General features: G+C 43.7%; 1 protein-coding gene across 5 annotated transcripts in view; it reads left to right on the top strand.

The window, feature by feature from the left end:
• The window catches only part of rerea (arginine-glutamic acid dipeptide (RE) repeats a), a 148,190-nt gene that overhangs the window by 25,794 nt on the left and 97,948 nt on the right, over positions 1 to 24,448 (top strand). For 2 of the 5 annotated variants that reach the window (XM_050063910.1, XM_050063906.1), the window contains exon 1: positions 12,790 to 13,351. The exons of 1 other annotated variant lie outside the window; for it this stretch is intronic. The gene's annotated coding sequence lies outside the window, so the exon portion shown is untranslated. Of the gene's footprint in view, positions 1 to 4,503; positions 4,585 to 12,789; positions 13,352 to 24,448 lie in introns of those variants that run through there. 2 more of the 5 variants (XM_050063907.1, XM_050063909.1) reach the window with 2 other exon arrangements.

Genomic DNA, 24,448 nt, shown 5'->3' with positions numbered 1-24,448 from the left:
AGCTTTGTGTGTAATGTTAGTGGCTGTGGTTGACATTAAGAAGAGCGCAGGAAGCTTGTCAGCCTTGCCAATTCAGCTCACTTCTCATATGGCACCGATCCACTTGCATAACCCCATGTCTGGATGCTGCACTCTGAAAACAGGCAAGGACCCAATTCATTCACGGCCTATCCAACAGCACATTGACTGTGCGCAAAATATGTTTTAGCAGCTTAACAGCGGCAGACTAATCAATTGATCCAGATTTTGCCATCCATTGATCTTGGCACACCCTGGGTCCAGGCTATTACAGTGTATGTATGATAATGATATCATTAGCAGCCCGTGGCCGATCTATTAGGGCAGGGGAAATGCTTGTAAAAACCACTCGAACCATGCATAGAAACATTTGCACTGCCAAATGCTGGGGTGAATGGTCCAAATCTGCTTTGCAAATGCCTCCCTGTCACTCTCCCTCCTACCCCACCTCACAACAGCAACAGTAGCGTGGCAGAGAGGCGGGTGAGCCTGCTGGTGCTGCTGACTGGCATTCTGTGTGTTGATGAATGTGCCGGCCTGACGGCTCAATGTGCTTACCTAACAGGAGCTGCTCTACTGTCACACTGAGTTTCTCAGTCTCTCCCTCCCTCCCTCCCTCCCTCTCACTCACCTCACTCATGTCTTTTTTTGGGGGTAGTAAGAAGAGCGTTCCACTTGGTTAGACACTGCAGCCTCCACACTGTTTCTCAAAGGTTAATGGAGCTGCCTCACAACGCACACTAATCACCAGGTAATCGCTTTCGTTTGGCTTGATAGGTAGGTAAGGTCAGCTATGATGATCAGAGCAGCCCTTTTGGGTGTGAGGATCAAGTTGCCAAATATGGTTATGCAATTTGGACTACATTCTTGTAGCAGTTTGTTGTCTCCTCTTTAGAAACCCGTTTTGGAATCATTGCTCATATCCTAACACACTTGCCACCCCGCCTCGTAGTGGAAATAGTGAAGACGCAGCACATGCTATCTTTGGTTTCTTCATGTTGTGCTGTGGAGGTGTTTGAAGTGGTTAACATGAGCCTGGTGTTAAAATAGTGGCTTTTCTGATGAGCATGTGCCGGACAGCCAGAGACACTGACAGACCGAGAGGCGGACTGAAGTCATGAAAGCGAAGCGGTTGTCTTTGATGTCAGCCAGCTTCCGAAGGGCCATGGTGGTCGGAGGGGATTGAGGTTTCGGCGTGGGATTTGGGGATTGTCGTGTCTGAAAGGTCCCACTGGGGCTGAGTGTGTGTGTGAGTGCATGCATATTCACATAGTAAGACTGAGACCAGGCAGTTAGAGAAGAAAAAGCCAGTTTGTCTTTGTCATCATCCACCCCATCACTCAAGTACGGTGGTTTACAAGGGCAAATGTGTAACAACAGCCCAAAACATTTCCATCAGGTGAAAAATTCGAAAACACATTTGAAAATCCAAAACAAATACATTAACAGCAAACGCTTCAAAAACACAAAAACCCTAGAAACAAATTCAACAGAAGAACACTTCATATCCAGTCAACTCAACATATGTTCCCCAGGCTGCTAGGGAGAGCTAGCATTAGCATCATGCTAACACTGGCTACAATAATCTGTTGCTCATTTGTAAAGTAATATTTGCAATATTGTAAAAGACTAAAGCCAAATGTAAAGAAGAATATGCCTTTTAATGTTGCTTCTTTACTCCACTTTTATTCCTACTCACACTCTTTCGTCTTGTCCCTCTCACTCGGGTCAAAAATCAAACTGTTCCACTTAGCGCTCCCCCCTAGAGGCCAGGAGAACTTTGTTGTGTTGACTGGATATGCAGCATTTTTCTGTTGTATTAGCTTAGTCTCTTTGTGTGTTTTTGACTTTGCATTGTTTCTGTATGAGCAGCACGTTTCCATTGTTGTATATGTTTTGGATTTTTGTATGTGTTATTGATTTGGCATCGTTTCAGAAGCTGCAGCACGTTTCTCTTTATGGAAATGTTTTTGGCTGTTGTAGCGCGTTTGCCCTTTTCGGCCACCGTACCACTGTGCTCACAAATAATAACCCTCAACTGGCAGAGAATGGAAGTGATCTTGCTCTCACATGAGCACACATACTGGAATATAGGACTGGACATTTCTAGGCCCGTTGAGCTTGTTTTAGTTGCTCTATTGTGACTTGTGGGAGAGATGGGATGGACGGGCAGTTTGTTAAAGGAATGATGTTGCATGCCTTGTGCTATTTGGATACAGCCTCTAGGCCGAGATATGAGCAGATTAAAATGAAGATGGGCTAGTCACAGACTGTGTTTTTTTTTTAACTAGGAGAGAGATGAATCTTAGTGTGTGTGTGTGTGTGTGTGTGTGTGTGTGTGCTTGATGCCCACATTGTCTGTCCCTGTGGAAATTCCAGAGTTACTGAAGGGATTGTGAAATCAATGTGAGCTATTCATACGCGGATCTAATCCTCAGATTTACTGCCATTTAATCTGTGGTTATGGCAGGGTTCTGATGGCTCTAATGCTGTCAAACAGATGTCCCTGCTCAGCCACCCAGGTTAGGCTGCACCTGGTGACACCATTGAGCCCTGGCACTAGGTGGCCCACTGTGCATTTCATCTTCTCCTCAGGTGGCGACTGTTGTAAGAAAACATGCACTATAGTGTCACGGTGCATCTAAAAGAATATCGAGCCAAATGTTTACATCAAAAATGTACGACCTCTAAATCCTCTTTGGTGAGTTTGATCATGGCGTTGATAAACTAAATGTTTATGTGCTTATCTGGATGGTGTGTTTGTGCTATTTTTGACAGTGTGCTCTGCTCACTGTGCTGTTGAACAGTGCTGAGATTGCACAGACAGAAATACTTGGATTTTATTCACTGCACACCTGGTGTTATTTTCAAATTCAGAGAGGGAACAGACCATTTCACTTCAAAATGCAGGCTGAATTCAGGAGGCGAATTGCATCAGAGGCAGCGAACGAATAATAACAAACAGTATCATTTTTGTACATCTGGTAAATATCATGGGATGTTGCCTTGTTTTGTTCCAGCTTTGCCGTCAGGAAATAATTGGTTAAGAAACCAGCCACAACAGCCTTTAAAGAAAAATAGCTCAGACAAAATCCTACACATATTCACCCTACTGTGCCCTACATATTCATCAGTCGCTCATTATTATATCTCGTCTGTAGGGTGTCCTTAATTTTCTCATCATAAATATTCAGAGCTACATAATGACATGCAACATATGCTATACTATTCATTATTCTAAACCAAAATTATCCCCTAATTTCTCCTTATAATTCAATTTAAAAAACGTGGCCAACCATTGAATCACATGATTAGAAAAGGACACAATTCTACCCTACGCTGTTTCCACAAAATCTTTTAATAAGTGAATTGTTGTTAAAAAATAAATATTTGTTCAAATCAAACCATGCGTCCAAAAATTAATTTGGATTGTTACACCCTGCACATGACTGCAGGCACTAGGGTTGCAGCTGTACACCTGAAACTGTACACTGTGTTATTAAAATTGACGGTTATCACACCTTAAGCATTTGCTTAAGTACAGTATTTTTAAAATAAAAGCAACCACATGTGCACATCGCCTTTCTTCTTCCACTTCCTGTCAGACATTTACACTTCTGTTTTTGACAAATAGTTTAAAGGTTTGAAAATGATAAAGGGTTGGTTTAACCTGAAAAACCCACCTGTTTACATTCCTCCTATTGTAACTGATAATAATAAATATAACTGTATAAAACCGTGCACTGTGTAACCGTGGTATTTTCTGAGACACTTATCGCACCATGAAAATCTCATACAGTTGCAACCCTAGCAGGTGCACATGCAGGACAAAAATGCACACACATACACATCCCCAGTCTGTGCAGTATTAAAATGCTTGCATTGAAATGTAGCAGATTGATAGTGTGTGGTGTGTGTGTGTGTGTGTGTGTTGCGTTTCTGGGTGTTAAAGAGAGTAAATGCAGGGAATCTCTCGGTGTGCGGATGCTGAATGTGAAATGTCAATGTTATTGAACAGGTGCTGCGAGGCAGAGCTGTGATGTTTTTATTTCCAAGCTCTTGTCAAGCAAGGCAGAGAAGAGAGGGCTCATGGGATAATGGGGGAGGTTCAGGGGTGGGGGGACTGTGTGTGTGTGTGTGTAACAGTGTGTGTAGCAGGTATGAGTGCCTCGATCTGTGTGTATCCAGAGAGGTTTATTGAGAAGAGGGAAATGAATACTGGCTTGGAATAAATGCTCACAATCTCCTCGTAGAAAATGTTAACTGCACTGTGAGGGGTATTATTATTTTTGTGTGTGTGTGTGTGCGCAAGTTCTTTCAGTGGCTACGTTCACCATGTGTTCAACATTACGCCAAATATGGCTGCCGACTTCACCCATGCATACACCTCTACTGTCAAGCTGTTATCACCTCGTTTGTTCCATTTGCACATCATTTACGTTTCTTTCCCTCTGTCCTCTGTGTGTGTCTGTTCCTCCCCTTCAGTTTTTCTTTTGCAGACTGTCGTTGTGTCAATACTTGTTGAGAGGCAGTGTGGCAGGGAGCTAGGAGGTGAATGCAGTCAAGGTTAGTCAACAATGCTTTGTGACACTGGAGTGCTGACTAACACAGTGCTTTCTAACCCCCCTCTCCTCCCTCCCCGAAATGTTTATATTCCTGCCCCACCCAGTGGACCTTGGTCGTGTACTCTACCTGCCCTTGGTGCTCCCAGCCTTATTCCTCTCCATCATCATCCTCACCCCTCATTGTGCTTCGTCTTCCCCCCTTGCAGCCATCTTTCCCCTACTTTCGCTTTCAATGGAGAGAAAGGCTCAAGCCTGTCAGCACTCATTCATCCCTCAACTGCTAACCCATGCTAACCTACTCTTGTGTTTGTGTCTGGATGTATTATTTCTGGAGCTGTGGCAAATACCACTTCTGGGGCATTGAAGCTTCAGTGAGAAATGTCCACAAATAATTAGTTTTTGGGCAATGGGAGGTGGAGGACTGAGAGACAGGAGGACATTTTTTGAAACATCAGTCGATGCATCTAAAATAACATGATCATTAGCCACTTTGTTAGCATGCTGGTTGCAGTAACATTAGCAACAACAGCTAGAGAAAGAAAATACTTTGCTAATGGCTAAGCTATCACTTAAACTTTTCAGGTGATTTGCCAATCTAGTTGTAGATTTTTGATATGTCAGTTTCCTCTGGCATATTTGGCACTCAACTTTTTGGGGTCGTCTTTGTAAATTTTGAAACTACTCGTGACGCTTGACTTCGTCAACATCTTGCTAGCAAACTAGGCCTACCACTAAGTTCTCAAGTTTCCGTTTCGAGAATAACCAATGAATAATGTTGATACATAACGAATTATGTTGGATCACTATTTCTTAATTTATGGCCTGTTTTTGGGGTAAAAGAAATGAGCGTTCAAATTTAGTTTTAGATCATAGACTGTAAAAATAATGGATGTGACTACCATGAGGTCAGTTATTGGTTTGTGAACGACTGTTTTGAAGCTATGGGTTCGGCATTACAGATGTAGCCGTCTTGTGTTTTTGGACCCAGAAGTGACCGTAGTTAGGCGAGAGGCTGGAGCTATGAAGGAGCGAGGGGTGAATCTGACTAAGACAGTATTGGCAGACAGCCTTTCACTCAAAGCGTCCTGCACTTAATTATGTATAACTTTAAGCCGTGATAATTTGTGAACGGGTGAGTTATATAAATATTCAACCCCTGTACAGTTGTCATGAACGGGGAAATTAGCTATAGAGACCGAAAACGTTTTTCGTTCTAGGCTGTAAACACGTTTATTTCTGCTGTGAAATTGGACATTTTAACATGGTGGTCTAAGGGGAGCGACTAGCCTCTGGTGTCAGCCTCAAGTGGCCATTTAATGAACTGCAGTTTTTGGCACTTCCATGTTAGCTTAATTTTTTTGCCCTGGAGGTTGCTGCTTGATTGGCCATTAGTTACCATGGCAACAATCGAAGCTTCAAGGCGTTGAGTCAGCCCTAATTATTTCCTTTGTTCGTCAATCTACCTAGTATTTCAATTGCGGTTTCACTTCAATTCTGCGTTGAACTTTCAGTTCCAATAAACACATGTGAAAGTGTGATTACCGTTTTGCTATTTACACCTTCCTTTCCTGCCATTTAAAAAAAAAAAAAAAAAGAGTTGGAAGAGTAAGAGCAGCGCCTATCTGAATGTCCAGAACAGTGGCGGAGAATTCAGTCACCATATTGGGGTGGGGGCTGCAGTTCAAAGCCGACGAGCAGGTTACTTAATGAGTTTGGTAATTGGCTCGCTGTGGCCTCCGCGCATCCCTGCCCTCCTGCTGCTGATGTGTGCAGGAACAGGGAGAGTGCCACAGCTTGCACTCCCTCCCTCAGTCTCTCCTTCCCTCATGCGACCCATCCATCTTTCCCTCCATCCATCCCTCTTCCTCGAGCTGACTCAAGGAGCTAATGCTGCACCAACCCTCCTCTCCCCACTGTTCCTTTTATAAAGACAGTAAGTGTGCTGCATGTTAGGTTTCCACTCTGCTCAATGTCGAATATCAACAGCGTTGGCCTGTCTCTTATTTCCCCAGTCTCTCCCACTTGTTCGCTATGTCTTACAGGCGCATACACACACACACACACACACACACACACACACACACACACACACACACACACACACACACAGTATCTATTATATGTTAGATGCTTCATGCATTATGCAGAGTATGTGCATCCAAACAAGCAATTTGCAGAATTTCCAGCTCACCACTTCTGAGTAGTAATTCTCTGTGTGTCCACAACAGCATAATGAGAAACACACTTCCATGCTCAGTTGATTCATAAGTCCAAACAATAAAGACAAAGAGTAGCGAGCTTGCCATGTAATCATAGATGACACCTAACATATTATTCTCAGATTTCGGCACATTATCTCATCACCAGATACATCAAAGGGACAGCTATTCTTGTCTCATTGCTGTTGTAATAATGTGTGCGGTAGGGAGGAAACAGCGTCACATCTGGTTTAAATCTCATTAACTCGTGTATTTAGTTATAGTGAGAATAGCTGAAAGAAAAATCAGAAATGACCTTCATGGTTTAGTTGTAATTGAGAGAGGTATAGGTTTTAGTGAGGGTTGTTTATTGCTTTGTTTGTTTATAACAATCTTCCAGATTTAGTGTCTTTAGGGATCTGCACTAGTGAGGCTAGCCTAATATATATTCTGGCTAATGAGCAAGCTTCCCACCTTCCTACCTATTCCCATTAATTTCCATTTTGTACCTTTAAAAAGCCATAAATAAAGCCTGCATGCATTAGTAAATGTAGCCGTCTCCAGTTGCAAGACTGCTGCCAAGCTTTTTATCTACTCCCACAGTTGAGCGGTTGATTCTGCACGCTGTAGGGGTTGGGAGGCCAAAGCACAGCTAAGTGGCTCCTCTTGACCTCAGCACTGATCTCCCAACTGTCTGCTCCGACTGCACACAGACAGATTTTACCCATTCGCTCCCACAAAAAACAGCCTAATCTCATAACACAGCCTCAACACCCTGTCTGTGTGCTGTCTTCCTGAATAACACATCCTTTTCTTACCGCACCAAGTGTTGACACACTGACCGTACATTTGCCTTTGAGATTACCTCTCTGTTATTATTCATGCCAGATTGAAAAAAAAAGGGAATGTGAGGAAAACGAGATGGAAAAAATTCAAGATGTGAAAAATTAGCTTGAATGACTTGAGTATTTTGTTCCTGTGACCTATAATGGATGTGCTTATTCTAGTTATCACTATCTATCTGTAAACTAGATGGTTGAATCATTAGCTTACACACTGAGAGCAGCCAAGTGTGACCAGAGGAGGGTAATTGATTTCTGAATAAGCACTGGTACTGCAGAAAAAAAAAAGCTACAGCCATGTGGGCCATTGCGCCATATTGAGTATCTTAATACGCATGTCATGAATTATAGTGTAGGGAGTTAATTTTTTTTGTTTTACACATTATGAGCCTCAGCTCCCCCACTCAGACTCCCCTTACAGCACAGCAACAGCATGAAGCTGCACTTCCGCTCACTGTCCATAGGGTGGCAGTGTATGGAGGTGAGACAGCCATGTGCTCTGTGTGAAATAGAGCAGTCATAGGCTATTTGAGCAGATTAGCTTGGAGACAGTAACCACACAGGAATCACACACCCCAACCGCCACTCTCTCTCTTTTTGCTTTCATGACCACGGACCCCATGTGCTCAGCCGACTGCTGATGACTTTTAAACACAGTTTCACCCTGCCGGAATAGGATTTTACTAACTGCTTCCAGAGCTAAGCATCAGACACATGTACTGTTTGTTTATCTCGCTGCGTCTTTGTTCACAAAAGGATTTGCCTGAAATGTAAACTTCCTCTTTTCGCCACAGCCCGCACTCTGTCTCTCCATGGCCCTTTTGGAAATACAGTCTCATTCCTCAGAGTCTGTTCTCAGTGCAGCCACGGCAGGCTGAACTGCTCTTTTATTCAGATGAATGAGGCCCTGTTTTGCCTGGAGAATCAGACAGACACAGACAGTCCATGTGAGAGCTCGAAGAATATCTGTGGAAAATCAGGGGCTTAGTGAAACAGCATCTAAGTTATTACACATGTGCATTTGTTTGTGTCACCTCCTATTTGCGTGAGAGTATGGCCACAGAGAGTTTATAAGCATGTCACACGCTGATCTTCTTTTACCTTAGCTTCACTCTGCATCTCAGCAAGCTGTTATCTAACGGAAACTGTTGACAGTGTGAGCTCCTGTCGAGAGCAGTTTGCTTTTTTGCTAATATATATCAAAGTCTGCAAATGAGCAGTCGGGTTTTACTGTATTTTATAAAGAGAAAATGCTGTGATTCCTCTCACTAACATTTGATCAGTTTGTCTGCCAGGTGGCAGATACTTCCATCTGGAATAAGGTTTACTTACATTCATTTTTTTAATATGCAATAGTTTTACCAAATGGCTGCTGCAAGCAAGTTTCACTCTCTTGAGTAGCTTGTGTAGCTTGGCAAAGAGATTAGACATATGTAGCCTACAAGTGTCTTGGTTTTCAGAGTGTTGCGAGGCTGCCAAATGTGACTGTGAATAGCTATGTAAACAAGATAGCTATGCAAGGCTAGACCTTGCACTGATTGCCTGAAGTGAAATACCATTCCTTGGCTTCTTTCACATTTTTACAACTGTGTTAATGATCGCAAATAAAGGCTCGCTAGGTAGCAGGTTAATTACTAGCTGTCTGTTTGGATTGCCTCCAGAGGACATCTTGATTTTCAGTTAGTCTTTTGTCACCATAACAGGGCTGTTTGCTTGTGTAGAGAAAAGTGCAACCTTTATTTCTTAAAGGTCCTTTCTTCTTTTTCTTAGTTAATGAAATTTCACTCTGTCAAGTACTGTTCTTTTTAGCAAAAGCAATAGTCCTTGAATCTTCATATCCACAAGCGTGCAGTTAACCATATTTAGTTGAGTAATTTCCTTGAGTTACTTTGTTGGGAGATTGGAGAGGATTGTTTTATTGCTTCCCCTTCTCTCAACCCCCTCCAGGCAAAGTCTGTGTTTTAATTAGTCGTGTAAGACCCTATTTTCCCTTTGGATTCCCCCAACTTGTAAAGTGCTCTCTTAAGAATCCATGAAGGCTAAAAGGGGCAATGAATGATTTGAAGTCAGCTTTTTTTTTTGCTTGCCTGCCAGCAGTGAAGGGAGAGGCCTATCAGCACTTGCCGTCAGTATGAGGAACAGTAACTTCAAGCAGCAGTCACACAGAGTCTTTGTTCTTTATGGATTTAGTACGTGTGGCGAGGAGAGAGTCACTGCTTTAAAGCCCCATCTGGAAAAGCACTGTTCAAGTTTTTAATATGAGAGGAACGGCTCCTGTAGATAATACCTGCCTGAGAATGGTAAAATGGTCTCAAGGTTCAGTCTAGCACATCCGTTTTTTTTTTCCCCTCCTCGCATTATGTTTTGGCAGCAGGGAAGTTAGCTTGTTACACTGTGGAGATTTAGTCATGTGTTAAAGTCGAGCTTCTGAAGTACACCCCCACCACCGCCACAACCTAACCCTCCTTTTGGTTTACAAGTCTGTTTTCTTCTCTCAATCCCTTTTTCCTTCAACTTGTCTGCTCATCCCTGGTGAATGTATTAAATGAAGTTACTAGATATGAGTGCTTAAGAGGCCAGGGCCTCTGAGGCTTGCCAAGTCTCTCACAGGCTTGGCTCAGTCATCCATGTCGCTTTTTTCTGTTGTTTCAGCTACTGGCTGACTTACTTGTATCGCCGAGCACTTTCTCTCTTTCTCTCCCTCGCTTGCTCTCTGTGTTTGCTGCCTCTGAGTGGCTTGTTTTTCTCCAGTGTGGAGAAATCAGGCTAAAGCAAACAGTGTGTGTCAGCCACAGCTTTTGTTAAGTATTCATTTTTAATGAGCGTAAGTGGCTACAGAATCCTATAAACCATAAATGGAGTAGTCAGACTGGGGAGGGGTGAGGAGGGGGCCGCGTTGGCCTTTGATTCAGTGGCTGTCTTGCAGTCTTTTTGTTTAGTAACACTTGTACTAATTATGTTTGATGTGGATGAAGAAAACATATTTCAAAATGATAGTTTGTGTTGCTTTATTGTGCCTTTTTTCCTCCTCTCATACGCCCCCTCTGGTTTTGTTAGCTCTTACAAGGAATTGTTCTCCTTTAATAATCTGTAGGAAAAAGACAGTTGCAGCAAAGTGTCATTTTCTCTTTCGAGCAAGCGCTCGGCTCCGTTAGATTTCGTTTCCTCTGAATTCAGAAAGAGGCAGCAAGTAACCAGTTTTTGTTCTGCCGGGATCGAAGGCACTGTGAGCTGTAGAAGGGGGTGCTCAGGGAAAAGGTATTGTGATGGGCCGTTTGAATGCTGAACAGAATTGAATAGACACAGTCAGCTTCCCAGATACATGCTTAGGCCTGTAGAATGTGGAGTGCTTTGCTTGTAACTGCACCGGTTGTCTCCTTTCATTATCGGTTAATGGTGCCCAACTTGACAGAGCCATGTGATAAACAGAGGAGCTGTGAAATCCTGGAGGTGGAGTTCTCGTCTCCCTGATAATGGGATCTCATCTGCCAGGGAGGGGAGCCTGCCCCGCCAGCCAATCCAGCTTTGCTCTGCACTGCCTTCAGAGAGGATTCACTGCGCTCACCCTTCACTGCTGTCTTGGCCCAACTTAAGCCTCACCGACCTGCTGAAAATGTTGGCTGCCTTCTTGTTGCGTAACACGTGATACAATCACTTATGAAGCCTGAAATACCCCTCTGTCTTTGATTGTGTATCCTCAACAGAGATTGACATGCATTTCTGCCTCCCTATCAGCCCTGGATCCTCTGGATGTTTGTGTAACTCAGGAGAGGAGGCAGACTGTGTGTAAATATCATAAACACTGACCTTGTGAAATGTATACATACAGTGATAAGGGAGGAGCTGCTGCTGCCGTGGTGTTAGGTTACTACGTGGAGGGGGGGAGTACGACTTCTCAGGACAGATGCTTCAGGAGCTGGAAAAGGTTTTACCAGCACTTTGTTGCACACTCCCCACCCTCTGCTATTGAAACGAAGGCGACCAACATGGTTTGCAGCACAATGAAAGACCCCCTGCACACCACCCTCAACTCAATTGCTATTGATCCTCACTGCCCGTCTCTCCTGCTGCCTGTGTTTGGCTTTAGTGCAAAAAAAAAAAAAACATCCCAGTGCTCAAACTATTTGCTTTACGTAATTGGATTTTGACAGTGATCCAATAATATCATGTTTAAGACAATGAAAATGTGTCAAGCTACTTGCTCTGTGAAATGGAAATCATCCTGTTAATTTATAACTTAAAGCAGGCCATCTTTGTTTGCACCCTCCTCTTATGTGTAAGGGAGACTGTCAGATTTCTTTTCATTAAAACATAATGTATATTTTACCACAAAATGAGGGAAATAACCAGGATCACATTTGATGCTACGCACAGGCTAGCCATTAAAATCAGCCTCCCAAATATTGCTAATGGACTACTCACATTATCATCCCCGCTTGTTTCTGCCTTTTTAATGGGTGGGGTGACTAATTAATTCATTATCCAAAAATGCAAATGAGCTCCACAAGCCTGAGCAGCATTCATCCGCTTCTTCTCTTGTGTATTTTTTTTTCCCCAAGCAGATGCATATAGCTAATGTTTTCAGATATAAATCAGTTAATGTATTTATGTATCAATCGTTAAGATGTGTCCTTGTGCGCACACACACACACACACACACACACACACACACACACAGGGAGAAAAATGTAGTGTGCCATTAAGCTGTTATTAACAAGGCACTACTACTACAAGCTTTCACTGCTTTTCATTGTCTCGCTTTAGTGTTTCAGTCACATTCCCATAAGCGTTACCATTGATCGGTTGATGATGGTGGGTCGGGGCCACTTTGGCTGCCGTGCATCTCGCTTCCTGGTGCGCACACACACACACACACACTGTGCGCGCTGCGTTTCCCTACGGGGCTGCCATCAATCAGCAGCCCCATTGGCGTCCCCCCAACCACCACCTCCACCACCACCACCCTTTTGTCCCTGACGATTATTTGAATCCAGTCCATGTTTTTGTTTCGCTCAGCTTTTTTTTTCTTCTCCTCTTTTTTTGAGTGTGGTCGGGGTAATTCTCCTTCACTAGTGTCTGGATAAAGAAAGACTAGGTCAGCCATGTGGATGCGTCTGTTGAACAGCTGAAGAGGAGGAGGAGGAGGGGAGGAGGAGGAGGAGAAGGGGGGGGTTTACAGAGACGGAGGGAGCGATAGGGAGAGTGTGTGTGCATAGGAAACAGAAGAGAGGGGGAGAGAGAGAGAGAGCGCGCGTGTGTATGCATGCATGTGTGTGTATGCGTGGTGTGTGTGTGTGGAAAAAGGAAGCGGAGCCTGTAAACGGCGAACTCGCTGGTTTCCTACCCCTCGAAACAACTAACAGCGCTGTGTTACTTTTTCATGTGGACACTATCATCGACAACAACACGGCCGGAGGGAATAGGAGCAGTTTCACGGGGGGACTGGCTGACGGTGCGGTGCCTCTGCTCGGCTTTATATCGGACGCGGACTGTAAATCAGTAAAGTGAAACCGTCTTTTGTTGAAGCAAGTGCTCGCCCGAGCCCCTCCGTGCGGGCAGTGGGTTTAAAACAGGAGGAAAGAAAAGTGTCCGTGCGCGCCTTGGTTTTGTCCCGGTTCTTGGATTTGGCCCAGCTGGCGTTAAGTTCGGTGGGTCATCTCGGGCAAGGATCGCGTTTTGAACTTGTTTGCAGCAGTCTGTGGGACTCCAAGAATCACCAGACTGGCGGGTGAGTAGTTGAATACAAAAAAAGATTGCAGGACGGTTGTGGTTGGAGGAAGAGGAGGAGGAGGAGGTGGTGGGGGGCGCAGACAGGGAGAGCAATGTGTGTGTGATTATAAAAGAAAAAAACTGAATTTGAGCAATAGTGATGAATAAAGCCGGGTGGCACTTAGACTTTAAAGCGTAGAGTGTCCTATTTTTGTTTTTAGGAAGCGTGTGTGACCTCGAGTCAAATGTTTTTGAGTGCTCCGGCGAGCTGAAAGTTGGCTGCATTGTTGTAAAACTTGGCTCCTCTTCTCTCTGGACTGTGGAGCAGACCCTCAGGCAACCTCCATGACCTGAGCAGCCTGTAACAAGGCTTCAGCAGCTAATGGTTTTAAAGTCAGAATAATGAAGTAAACAAAGTGAGAGCTTAAATAGCAACGTTGCTGTCCAGGAAACACACATCAAAGACAAAAAACTCCTTGTGTGTGTGTGTGTGTCTGAGCAATCAATCAACTTCCTAGAGGAGAGAAAAGTTGCATTTTTGACAGGAAAAAATGTTGAAATGTGTCTTGATGAGTCAGTGCTACATAAATTTTGAACGGGTGGGATTTCCCCAAGTTTCACATAAAAGGGATTGGATTGTTGGATTTACAGCCGTGCTCGTGTCATAAATTGATTATTGGAGTGTAATAATGGAAAGAAGTTGAGTGTTTTAAGGGGGACCGTGTGCAGGGGACCGGCTGCAACCAGCAAACTGTTGAAGGACCACCAAATTAACTTGACTTCCCCCCTTCAGCACCCCAGAGGCTATGAACTCTGGCCCGAGCACATGCAGCTCTCACTGTGGGGGGAGATCTGTGCCTGTTGTTGAAAGGAGCAAAGGGGGGGGCTGGTGTGTGTGTGTGTGTGTGTGTGTTTAGGAGGGGACAGCTTAGGATTTGAAAGCAGACTACAGTTATTTGTCTGAAAGGCAGCTTATCTAATGTTTTCCAGTTATAGTAGAAGAGGGGGGGGGGGGGGCTTGTTTACTTAAATTACTGTAAAATTGGTCATAGTAAGTCTTCATGTGACTCCAGTCAGAAGCTGAATCCACAGGGTATGTGGCCACATAAGCACAAAGAAAGCTACAGCCCTGAAACAAGATACAAATCGAGGATGAGGAGGGGGGAAGAAGCAGTGATTGCCCTCAATCTCCGCCATATAAAAACAATCCCTTCCTGAAATCCTTCCCCCTGCTGCTGCATTTTTTAACCGAGCTATTACATGGACTCAGATGTTACATTGCTAATTGTGAGGAGCTAATCTCCACCATGCCCAGCTTCCTGTGGTATTTTTTGTCCCCCCACTAGCTGAGAAGTGACCTCTAGCTTAATGATTCAGATGTGATTAATCCACTTGAGTGGGACGACACCACATGGGCTAATGTATGGCACAAGCACAGCAGATAATGGACTATTGTTGGAACATAGAAAGGACATTTGCTCCTCCTAAAAATGCTTTGAACATTTGAGGCTCGTTCGGTTTTAAAAATCACGTGAATGTGAATACGAGGCATTGTATAAGTCACGAGGTGCAGTTATGGTTAAAAAGTTAACAGTGGTTGTTGTCTCTCTGAGTGTCCCTGTAACTCGCAGCGCTGAACTGCCAGCTGGTTCTCTCTAATCTTAAAAAGGAGTGATCTTTGATTTAGATCTCATCAGCAGATGGGGTGTGAAGATTTTACAGACAACAGACTTTGCTTTCCTTTTTATTGACAATTTTAAGGTGATGTCACTTGTCATATGAGTTTATTTGTGCCACCAATATTGGCTGAAAATACGGCAGCATAAACAAGACCGGGTTTGAAAATTCTGGTCATATCCATGACTCTGAGGCTTTTTTTTTTCTGGTTTGTTTGTAGAACGCTTTTCCCCTTTTAGACCATAGATGTTTTGTCTGTTGTTGGGTAGTCAGTGAACTGAGGAGGATTAGTCTTTTATTTAAGTAATAGGCCTGTGTCTGAAATGGTAACCAGTAGTGTGACAGACATAGTTTTGGGTGATATGGGTAACACACACTAGCCTGGGAACCAGACAAATCTGCAAGCTCATGTTTTATTTGCTCTGGTGGATACGTCTGGTCCCCCTCCCGCTCAGACAGATTTCCAGCCGGCCTGATCTGCTTTGAGCCAATCACAACTATTTATCTAATATCAGGCGTGTCTAAGATGATGACTCACAACTTATGGAGCCGTCGCGCTTTACGCAAAACACTCTGACTGCATTTTTGGCTCATGCACCCACTCACATGAGACACTACCAACCTAAATGTAGCTTAGTAAAGTGGAACACAGTTTAGGCATTTTTGTAAACAGCCGTATTGATGCTACACCATCACAGCTCATCTCTGGAGGCTGTAGTCAGCTCAGCACTGGGTCACATGTCTCGTTGCTCTGAATGGTTGTAGGTTTATCCAGTTGTGTCCAGAGGCATTTTGGTCCATGGCCACTGATAACGCCTCTTTGGAAATAGAAAATGAACTGAGAGGTTCCAGTCTAACACACATTGGTGTGGCCATGTCATGCTAAACGCACTCTAATATGTGGGAAAACTTGCATAACTTGTCTTTCCAAACACATTTAGAAATGGCATCTTCCTCACTTCCCCAGAGGTTAGGATATCCATTTAGTTTCACTTCTTGTGGAGTGTATGAAAGAGGAAGTGGTCAGACCTCTTAATGGAGTTTTACACAAGAGCCCAAGTTGTTCTGCAGTGTGAGATTCGTATGGGAAAAGAGCACTGAGGCTTTCATGGTGAGGCTGCTATCAGACGAGAATATAGCAGTCTTAATCTTAATTATGTACACACTACCATACTGCTATCGGTATCATTTCACATCATCTCTATTTGCAGTGCTTCATACCAGTGTTTGTAGGAAATTAAATCTGATGTGCAATTTGATCTGGGTCTGAGTCCGCAGTCTGCAATGTTGATTCATGTAAACCAAGGGAATCATAGTAGCGGTGTGAGTCACCCCCCTTCATAAACACCAGTCTCACCGCTGACAAGGTACAGAGAGCTAGTAAACATTCAGCTCACATACAGGCGCGTGTATGAGTGTCACCTCTGAGGAATCTGAGGGGCGATATCCGGATCAAAGAGGCTGTTTCCGACCATACAGAGAGAGAGATGCTTCATAGAGTGAGGCTGTAACGGCTGTCTAGCTGCTCAGAGGCGGCTGAATGTTTGACAGGGCATTGGAAAAACGTTATTTAATCTGCTCGCATGATGGCCCTCACTGGGATTGCACCACGCTGCGTCTCTGCCCCCTTTTTTCCTCCCTGTGTCAGGATGATGGCAGTTGCTGGCTGGTAGAAAAACACTCAGAGGTTGTCGGTGTGTTGTTGTTTTTTTTAACGGCATGATGTAATGCATAAAGAATCAGAGAAATTGTAATTGATGCAGTGTTGGCGGGCCTCTAATTGTCTTTCTAATGAGTAAGTCGGCTGGGGTCTTGATATCTTTTCCATTGGGGTAATAGTCTGAATGACTCAACTGTATCCCATTGTAATTACAAAGAAATGACCCAATTGTTATTATAATACGCTGCATAACTGAAAACAGATGTGATGTTTGACCCATTAAAAACAAACTGTTTGTAAGATGTTGATCAGATAAATTTTAGGGAAATTACAACTCTGGCTTTTTGGTTGTGTGAATGTGGCTTATCTTAGCCACATAAAAGCTATGGCTCCCAGTTACCCTCCCACTTTTGACCCCAACAATACAGAAATGCAAGAGCCGCCATGTCATATAAAGCCAGGCGGAAAATCAATGAGAAGTCATGACTTCCATACCATTGTTGGTGTCATTTCCATCCCCCTACACAGAGACGCAGACGCATAGTTTTGAGGAGCGATGATAAATCTCTTCAGGTCTTGTTGATTCTTTAGATGGGTTTCATCTCTAAATGGAACAAACTAGCTCGCCACTTCCTGACCTATTGTCCTTGCAGATAGTGGTTCACCAGTGACGCATTTAGAATACATTAGCCACTGATTGACATAGTACACATGAAACAGTGGTAGCACTGCTAAGGAGGCAGTACCCTCTGGTGGGTGACTACTGAAATAGAGAATGATGAAGGACTGGAGAGGTGCTTTGATTGTTCGTCGAAAATTCCATCTAATTTGTTGTGTGCGCAGAGAAAGGGGCCGATATCTTTTAATTAACATAAACCTCAGGAGCCGACGATGAGTGAGAAATTGGGATAATTGAAAATAGGCCCTGTCTCCTTTTTCCCCCCACTCTGTCGGTACATCCTTAAAGCAGCTGAGCCCATCGGAGGGCACTTTCACACATGTTAAGTGGGGGGACATCTGGCCTTGTTAATTCAGTGCATGGTCATAAAGTGGAATGGCGGTCCCCACAGGGCCGCCTGCTCCGAACACCGTCAGATGGAGCCTGTGTGTCCTCGCTGCCTTCTCGTCCTCCCTGTTGACTGTCCCTCTGACACCAGCTCTGACACTTCAACAAGAACATCCTCACAATCCCGCCGTGATGTTTAAACACACATGCCGATGTCCGGGGGAGATAAAGCGATGGTACATAAATCTTCATTTGCCAGGAAAGTACATTTTATATACTAGGCATGGGGTGATATGAAAATGTCATGTCACAGTTACCCTGGCCAGAATAATTGCAATTTGCGATATCATCACGATAAATATCAAAGTTTGCTTCAAGCACTTAAAGGTCCAGTGCGTAGGCTCTTGGGGTGTATACCGGGAGTAATTTAGTATATTTTCCTCAGTGTATAATCACCTGAAAATAAAAGTTGTGGTGTTTTTGTTCCCCTTGCATGATCCGTTTATAACTACATAGGGACTGTGTCCTCATACTAGGAATCCACCATGTTGCAACACCATGTTTTTACAGTAGCCAGAACGGACAAACCAAACATTGGCTCTAGATAGGGCCATTTGTGTTTTCGCGTCAACCACTGTAGTAAGCAACCCCTCCACAATGCTCCCAACAGCATCGGAAAACCATAGATTTTCAATGTTAAACTGCTTTATTCACTGTTTTTTTTTGGTTCTGATCCCCTGGTCCATTTGTTTCGGAGAAGAATAGACCTCTGTGGATAATTCGGCTCCTGGTAAAAACCTGCTGAACAGTGAAGGAATTCTAACTGGGAGTTAATGCTTGACACACGGGAGAAGTTTTTGCTGGTTGCAATGTGATATCCTCACCACTAGATGCCACGAAATCCCGCACACTGGACCTTTAAAATGGCACCGAAACAATCAATTTAAGAAGAATCACTCATAGATTGGAGACATGTTTTTTTAATGAGCATTCTTTTTAGTTGGAAAAAAATCTTAGGAGCTTAAAATGCTAGGGTTTTCAGGTATGTGAAATGGTATCATATCTTTTGAAATGAAAAATGCCAGTGCTTGATTGAGATCATTACGTTTTTTGAGGTTGGTGCTTATGCAGCCATTTTACAGAGTCTTTATTATTGGTTGGCCATCAATGTTTTTAGGTGCTGCTGAACACATATACATGATTATTCAGAAAATGGAAATTCACCACCAACTTATTGGGAGTGTATTTTTTATTGTGATGCACAATAAAATCACCCATCGTCCCATCCTTGCTGTAAGGCTATAATGTGTGGTTTTCCCAACCAATCCTAATTTTCATTTACTTACTACATCAACAAAATGAGACACTCTGTGGGATTCAGCAGTCACCTACGCAGAAATGGCTTATTCCCCCCCCCAACATATATTGGATATCAGTAGCCTGTGTCCATTAAGTGTATGTTTAATGATGAGTGGGCTGTCAGAGTATATATTCCAGTTTCCACCGTACATCCCTGCCTCCTCAGGAGCGGCAGCAGCAAATCGAGTGACAGCAGCAGGGAAGCACTCACGCTGTGCATTCATATCCTATTTTACCAAGTAAACATTTAATGTGTTTAAATGTATCACCGCTTTATTTATGCATAGAATCTGCTGTTAAGTCTGAATTATACATTAGCCAATGAATAATGCATCAGTGCCATTCCTTAATGATTACTTGCCAGGCAGCGAATGGTAATATTTGCTGATAAATTTACCCATTGATCTTGCTTGTGTTTAACCAGGCTTGTAGAGATGATGTTTGCTCCATTTTGTGTTTAGGGAGGATTTTTTTTTGTCAAGGATGTAATCAAAAGCAAGATAATTGTCTGGGTTTCTTTTTTTAATAAGATGTCTTTTAAAAATGACAAATGAGCCCCAAGGAATGAAAGCAAAATGGGAACAATCTGAATTCTCTGAGCACATACTACTGAGTACTTGTGGTTCTCAATATGCCCATTTTCTCTAACATCTCAGTAAGGTTGGTGTTTACATACTGCTTTCTTCATGGCTGCTCTTAGGATGAGTTATTTATCCTTAGACCTCGACAGATCAATGTCCAATTACAGTTTTGTCTTTGTTGGCTCGTGGCCCTTACACGACAGAGTATGTTTGTTTGAAGTAGTCTAGATGATGTCTGCCGAGTCGGTAATTTAGCCCATACTTGGTAAAGGTTGTCTTTTGATAGCGCGTCTTTATTGGCACCGGTCTTAACAGCCGCACCGAGCCAGATTATTGGCACATTATCCGTATAATGCTGCGACTCTAGCATTGCCTAAGCCTTGAAGCACAGCTCGTTACTGTGCAGATATATTGCTTGTCCGCACAATGAGAAAATATTGACTTGTTGTCACTCACTCATTTGATTAGTTGTGCGGGTGATTCTGCTTTTCATTTGTCACCCTGGCAACGTAAATGGGGAAAACACAGCAACAGCCTCTCTCTATCCAGTAATGAAGCACTGGAGCATTGCAGACTATCACATCTGGAAAACCTCTCTCTAAGCAGGAATGAATGTCTTTATCACTCACGTTGTATCATTGGCACTTGTCAGCTCAGCTAGTATCCACAAAAAGCCAACATTTGACAGCTTTTCTCACTGCAGAATGTGCAGCTGCGTGGGAGGGATGTACTCCAACAATTCCACTTTGATTTTACAGGCTTAGTTGAGTGAGATTTATCCGTATATTTACAGTGTTGGCGAGTTACTCCATTTTCTTTTGTCTGTAAGAAGAGCAGCTTAAAGCAGTCTGCCGCTGTGTGTGTGTGCGTGTGTGTGCGAGCCAGGTCATAACGAGAGCACCTTACATTTAACCCAACAGGATTCATCAGTGGCCTTGTTCTTCCAAAAATAATGAGGTAGACAGTAAGGGCTGCCCCAGGCTGCATGTAGGGAGATGATCTCTCTGAACCGGCAAATCATTCCTGTTTTTTATGCTAAAAAGACAGGCTAATGACTATTCTTGATGTGTGTCAGTGCTTTTAGTTAACTAGCTTTAATTCACAGAAAGATCTAATGGGCTTGATTGTCAAGCTGAGTCGAGGCAGTCAGTGAGAGGCTTGCGCTCGGGTGGGGGGGAGTGTAATTGTTTTTGCTGGCGGTGATTCTCTCTGGAAGGGATGACTGCACAATCCAGATATGTAAACCAGAAGAAACTGAAAGGCAATATGCTGATACCTTGTCCGTTTCCTCTTGATCAACCTTGCCTTTGAGATGAAATTTCTAAGCTCTGCCCAAAACATTCTTTTGGATTCAGCTTGTCAGTAACGGTTGCTGTACAAAACCTGTGTCTGCTCAATTAAGCATGTCAAACATGTAAATCATATGTGGAAAATGGAGATCTTGAGGAAATCATTAACTGTGACGGCGCACCGTAAAACAAAAAGAGGCAGAGTTAAAGACAACAGATGCTCAAAGGGTTTGATTCTGCTTATTGGAGCATGACACTTATTTAGTGCAGCGGAGAATCTCAACGCGTTCATGGTAGACAATGATGCTGTGTCTTGCCAGTGCCCTGCCAGTCATCCATTCTCCAGAGGCATTCGCAATATTCATTTAATGTTTTTTTTTTTTGCATTCATCTAAACCTCGCATTTCTTTGTTTGCTCGAGCCTGGTGTAATTTTTTTCAGAATCAGGTTGCTTGTTTGCCTGCACAAGACAGCTTGTAATGTTTATCAGGCTGTAGCAGAGTACACTTCCACCTCTTATGTTTCATAAATAACAAAGCTGCTCAGCCACTGCGCCAGTAAAAAAGGGAAGGTATGATAAAGAGAGCTGACTCTACTGGCCTGATAAAGATCAACTTAAGACCCACCAGGAAGCAGTCCAGTTTGCAAATACACGGTTTTTGGGGTTAGTGTTTGAGTCAGCGTCGGGGCAAGACTGGACATCTGTCTCCCAGTGATCTATAACGCCCACAATCCCTCCCACAGACTGTCAGCTTTGGCACTCAAGCAGTACACCGGTTGCTGTAGTACACCCAGCCACCCACAACAGTGGCTTATCTTGCTAGCATAACAAACAGCGGCCTAACAAAGAGGATAGAAAGCAATAGGACACACAGCAACAGAGGACCTTAAGAGCGTTGTGCCATCATAACTCCACTTCAAAATGGAGGCCTTTGTTCTGAGATTGTTGGAGAGGACATCATAGCAAGGCAGCAGCACATCTTTTCATCCTCAAACACACTCACTCCCACTCACTCAGCCTGCTGTCGGTGAAGGAGATCCTCTGCCTGATAGGGCTTCAGAGAAAGGTATTCCTCCGGGACTGTTGGTGAGGGATTTCTACACTTCTGCCATGCGCTGATTAAAGGAACACTTGTAGATAATCCTTTTAAAAATAGGGTCCTTATTGTGGCAGGGGTGGAGGGAGATGGGGTGTGGGGGGCAGAAAAAAAGCCCCAGATTTGGATTTCTAAATGGTTATCACCTTGGTATGATCGGCAACTCTGCTAAGATAAATATTTAATGACAGGGTGGCTGAAATAGAGCCGTTACTGACTGCTGGTGAGAAATGGAGCTTCTATTTAGAGCCCATACTATTCCATAAAGTCATGGCATTGGTAGACAGCCCAAGGTTATTAGTGTGGTATGAGAGTAGTGTGTGTTTGTGGTGTGCCTGTGGGTTGCTGAAGAGTTCTCACTCTTTTTCTTGCTGCAGTGATATGAAGGAGAGAAATGCACTCAGTTTGTTATTGAGCATTCACTCATGAATCCTTGATGGATTACGAGTGCGTGTGTGTTTGTGTGTGTGAGAGCAAGCGCTAATGCACGACTGCGATACTATTCAGGCGCATTTCACTTGAGCTACTTGCACAAGCGAAACAGCTGTATGTTTTGCCCTTTACTACCTTAGTTTTGCTCTGTTTCATTCCACATGCTCCCTGCCCTCTGGGTTCTTGTTTGATGTCATTCATGTCATGCAAAATTGATTGCGAAGGCTCGCATCAATGCACGCTGCAATGAAGTTATCACAGTGTAAAGACAGATTTCCCTACATTGATTCTCCTAACCTTACACTTTCACACTCGAGTGAATAGAACCCTTAAATTGATGTCAGCCTCGCTTTTAGATTTTTGGCTCAGATTATGAAGTGAAGCCTGTATTAGGACGTGAATGTTACCGCACAGCTCATTTAAACACTGATCTTGGCTCGCCTTGATTCATCCTGTTTACTCATTACATGATAGCTATGGCGAAAGCAATTACTTTCAGCTTTCAAGTACCTTGCTTTTGGTCACACTGCGGCTCTTATTCATTTCACTGGAGCTCCCAAGGCCCCGTGGCTTCCAATCAGTCCAGTGAGTGGCGTGCACTAACATCGTGCCTCTTTGTGTAGGAAATAGGTGGGTAAACACAGCACAGTCCTTGAAGCACTTCCCATCCCTGCTATTGGATTACCAGCTGCCTTTCCGGGTCTCATCTGCGCAGATGAGTGCCAAGATCAATGGAGCTCTTAGTGCAAAGCTAATTCGATCAGGACTGGCTTTGCTACTGCTGATCAGAGATTATTTTTTTTTCACGTGAAACAAAAACTTAATCAAGTCAAGCCCATGTCCAATAGCCCGTATTTTCAGCCGCTCCAACTCCCATAGACATCAATTAGGAGGCATTTCATATTCATTATTGAATTGTTGAGTTGGCCTGCTGAGAAGAGGTGTGGAGATGGAAGTAGTGAACTGCTGCGTAAAGTGATCCGGCCAGTTTTGCTGAGTGTAGCAGGAATGCCGCCTTTTCTCCAGCAGAGCAACTGGCATCATAAATAAGCTAAGAGCGTGTTTTTAGAGGGATGAGGTGTCTCCTGCGTTGACGGTGAGCGGGTAGAAAAGGGTTGAAGGGCATATTGACCCTCTTGTTCTGGAAAGCGAAAAGCAGACTCTTCAGTGCCCCTTGTTCCCCATTAATTATTGTTTGATGCTAATAAAGGAGGGGGGGATGGGGCATGTTATGAAACATAATTATTCATTGCAGCATTTCCCCCTTGACGAGCCTTGTTCCCCCCTCCCCTTGTGCTTAGCGAGGAAGCTGCCAGGGCTGTCAGTTGAGTACAGCAGGCAAAGATGTCCCCTCAGCCTTTTAAGGAGGGGACAGGAGGGAGCAGGGTGAAGGGCGCCATTTGCCCGAGTGATATATGAGGAGAGACAGCAATATATGTAAGGAGCTGCTGAAAGAAAGATAGAAGGTCAAGGCACATTACACTCTGGCCATTTATTGGCTGAGCACATAGTCTGACCTGGACTGCAAATACAGTTGCTCAGCAGTAGCAGCTTTTTTTTGTTTATATATGTATGTGTGTGCTTGTAAGTGTGTGTGTGTGTGTGTGTGTGTGTGTGTGTGTGTGTGTGTCTGTGTGTCAATGGCCTACACATTTTAGATTGACACGTGTGTATACACTTAGATGAATGCTGCACTGTAGTGAATATGCTCTCAGTGGCTTTTTATAAGCTTGCAGATGCAGTGGGAAGCTATTTTAACAAGGCTGTAGCTCCACAAAGCTGTCCTCCTAGATTTCCACTAAGCGACTGTGATGGCAGAAGCACTAGAGGCTGATTTCCTATGCATGAGCACAGCATATGGTGTGCTTAAACACAATGCAAGCACGGGATTAGTTAACAATTGTGTCTCACAACGTTGTGGGAGAGTGCAGTGGAAACGGTTACTCCAGGCACTATATATATATTCCTTCTGCTTTTACTTTGCTGAATATTAAAAACAAACCATGTAGGTGATG

Source organism: Epinephelus moara, chromosome 16, assembly GCF_006386435.1.
Source record: "Epinephelus moara isolate mb chromosome 16, YSFRI_EMoa_1.0, whole genome shotgun sequence".
Classification (NCBI taxonomy): domain Eukaryota; kingdom Metazoa; phylum Chordata; class Actinopteri; order Perciformes; family Serranidae; genus Epinephelus; species Epinephelus moara.
This window is presented reverse-complemented; position numbering and strand designations above follow the sequence as displayed.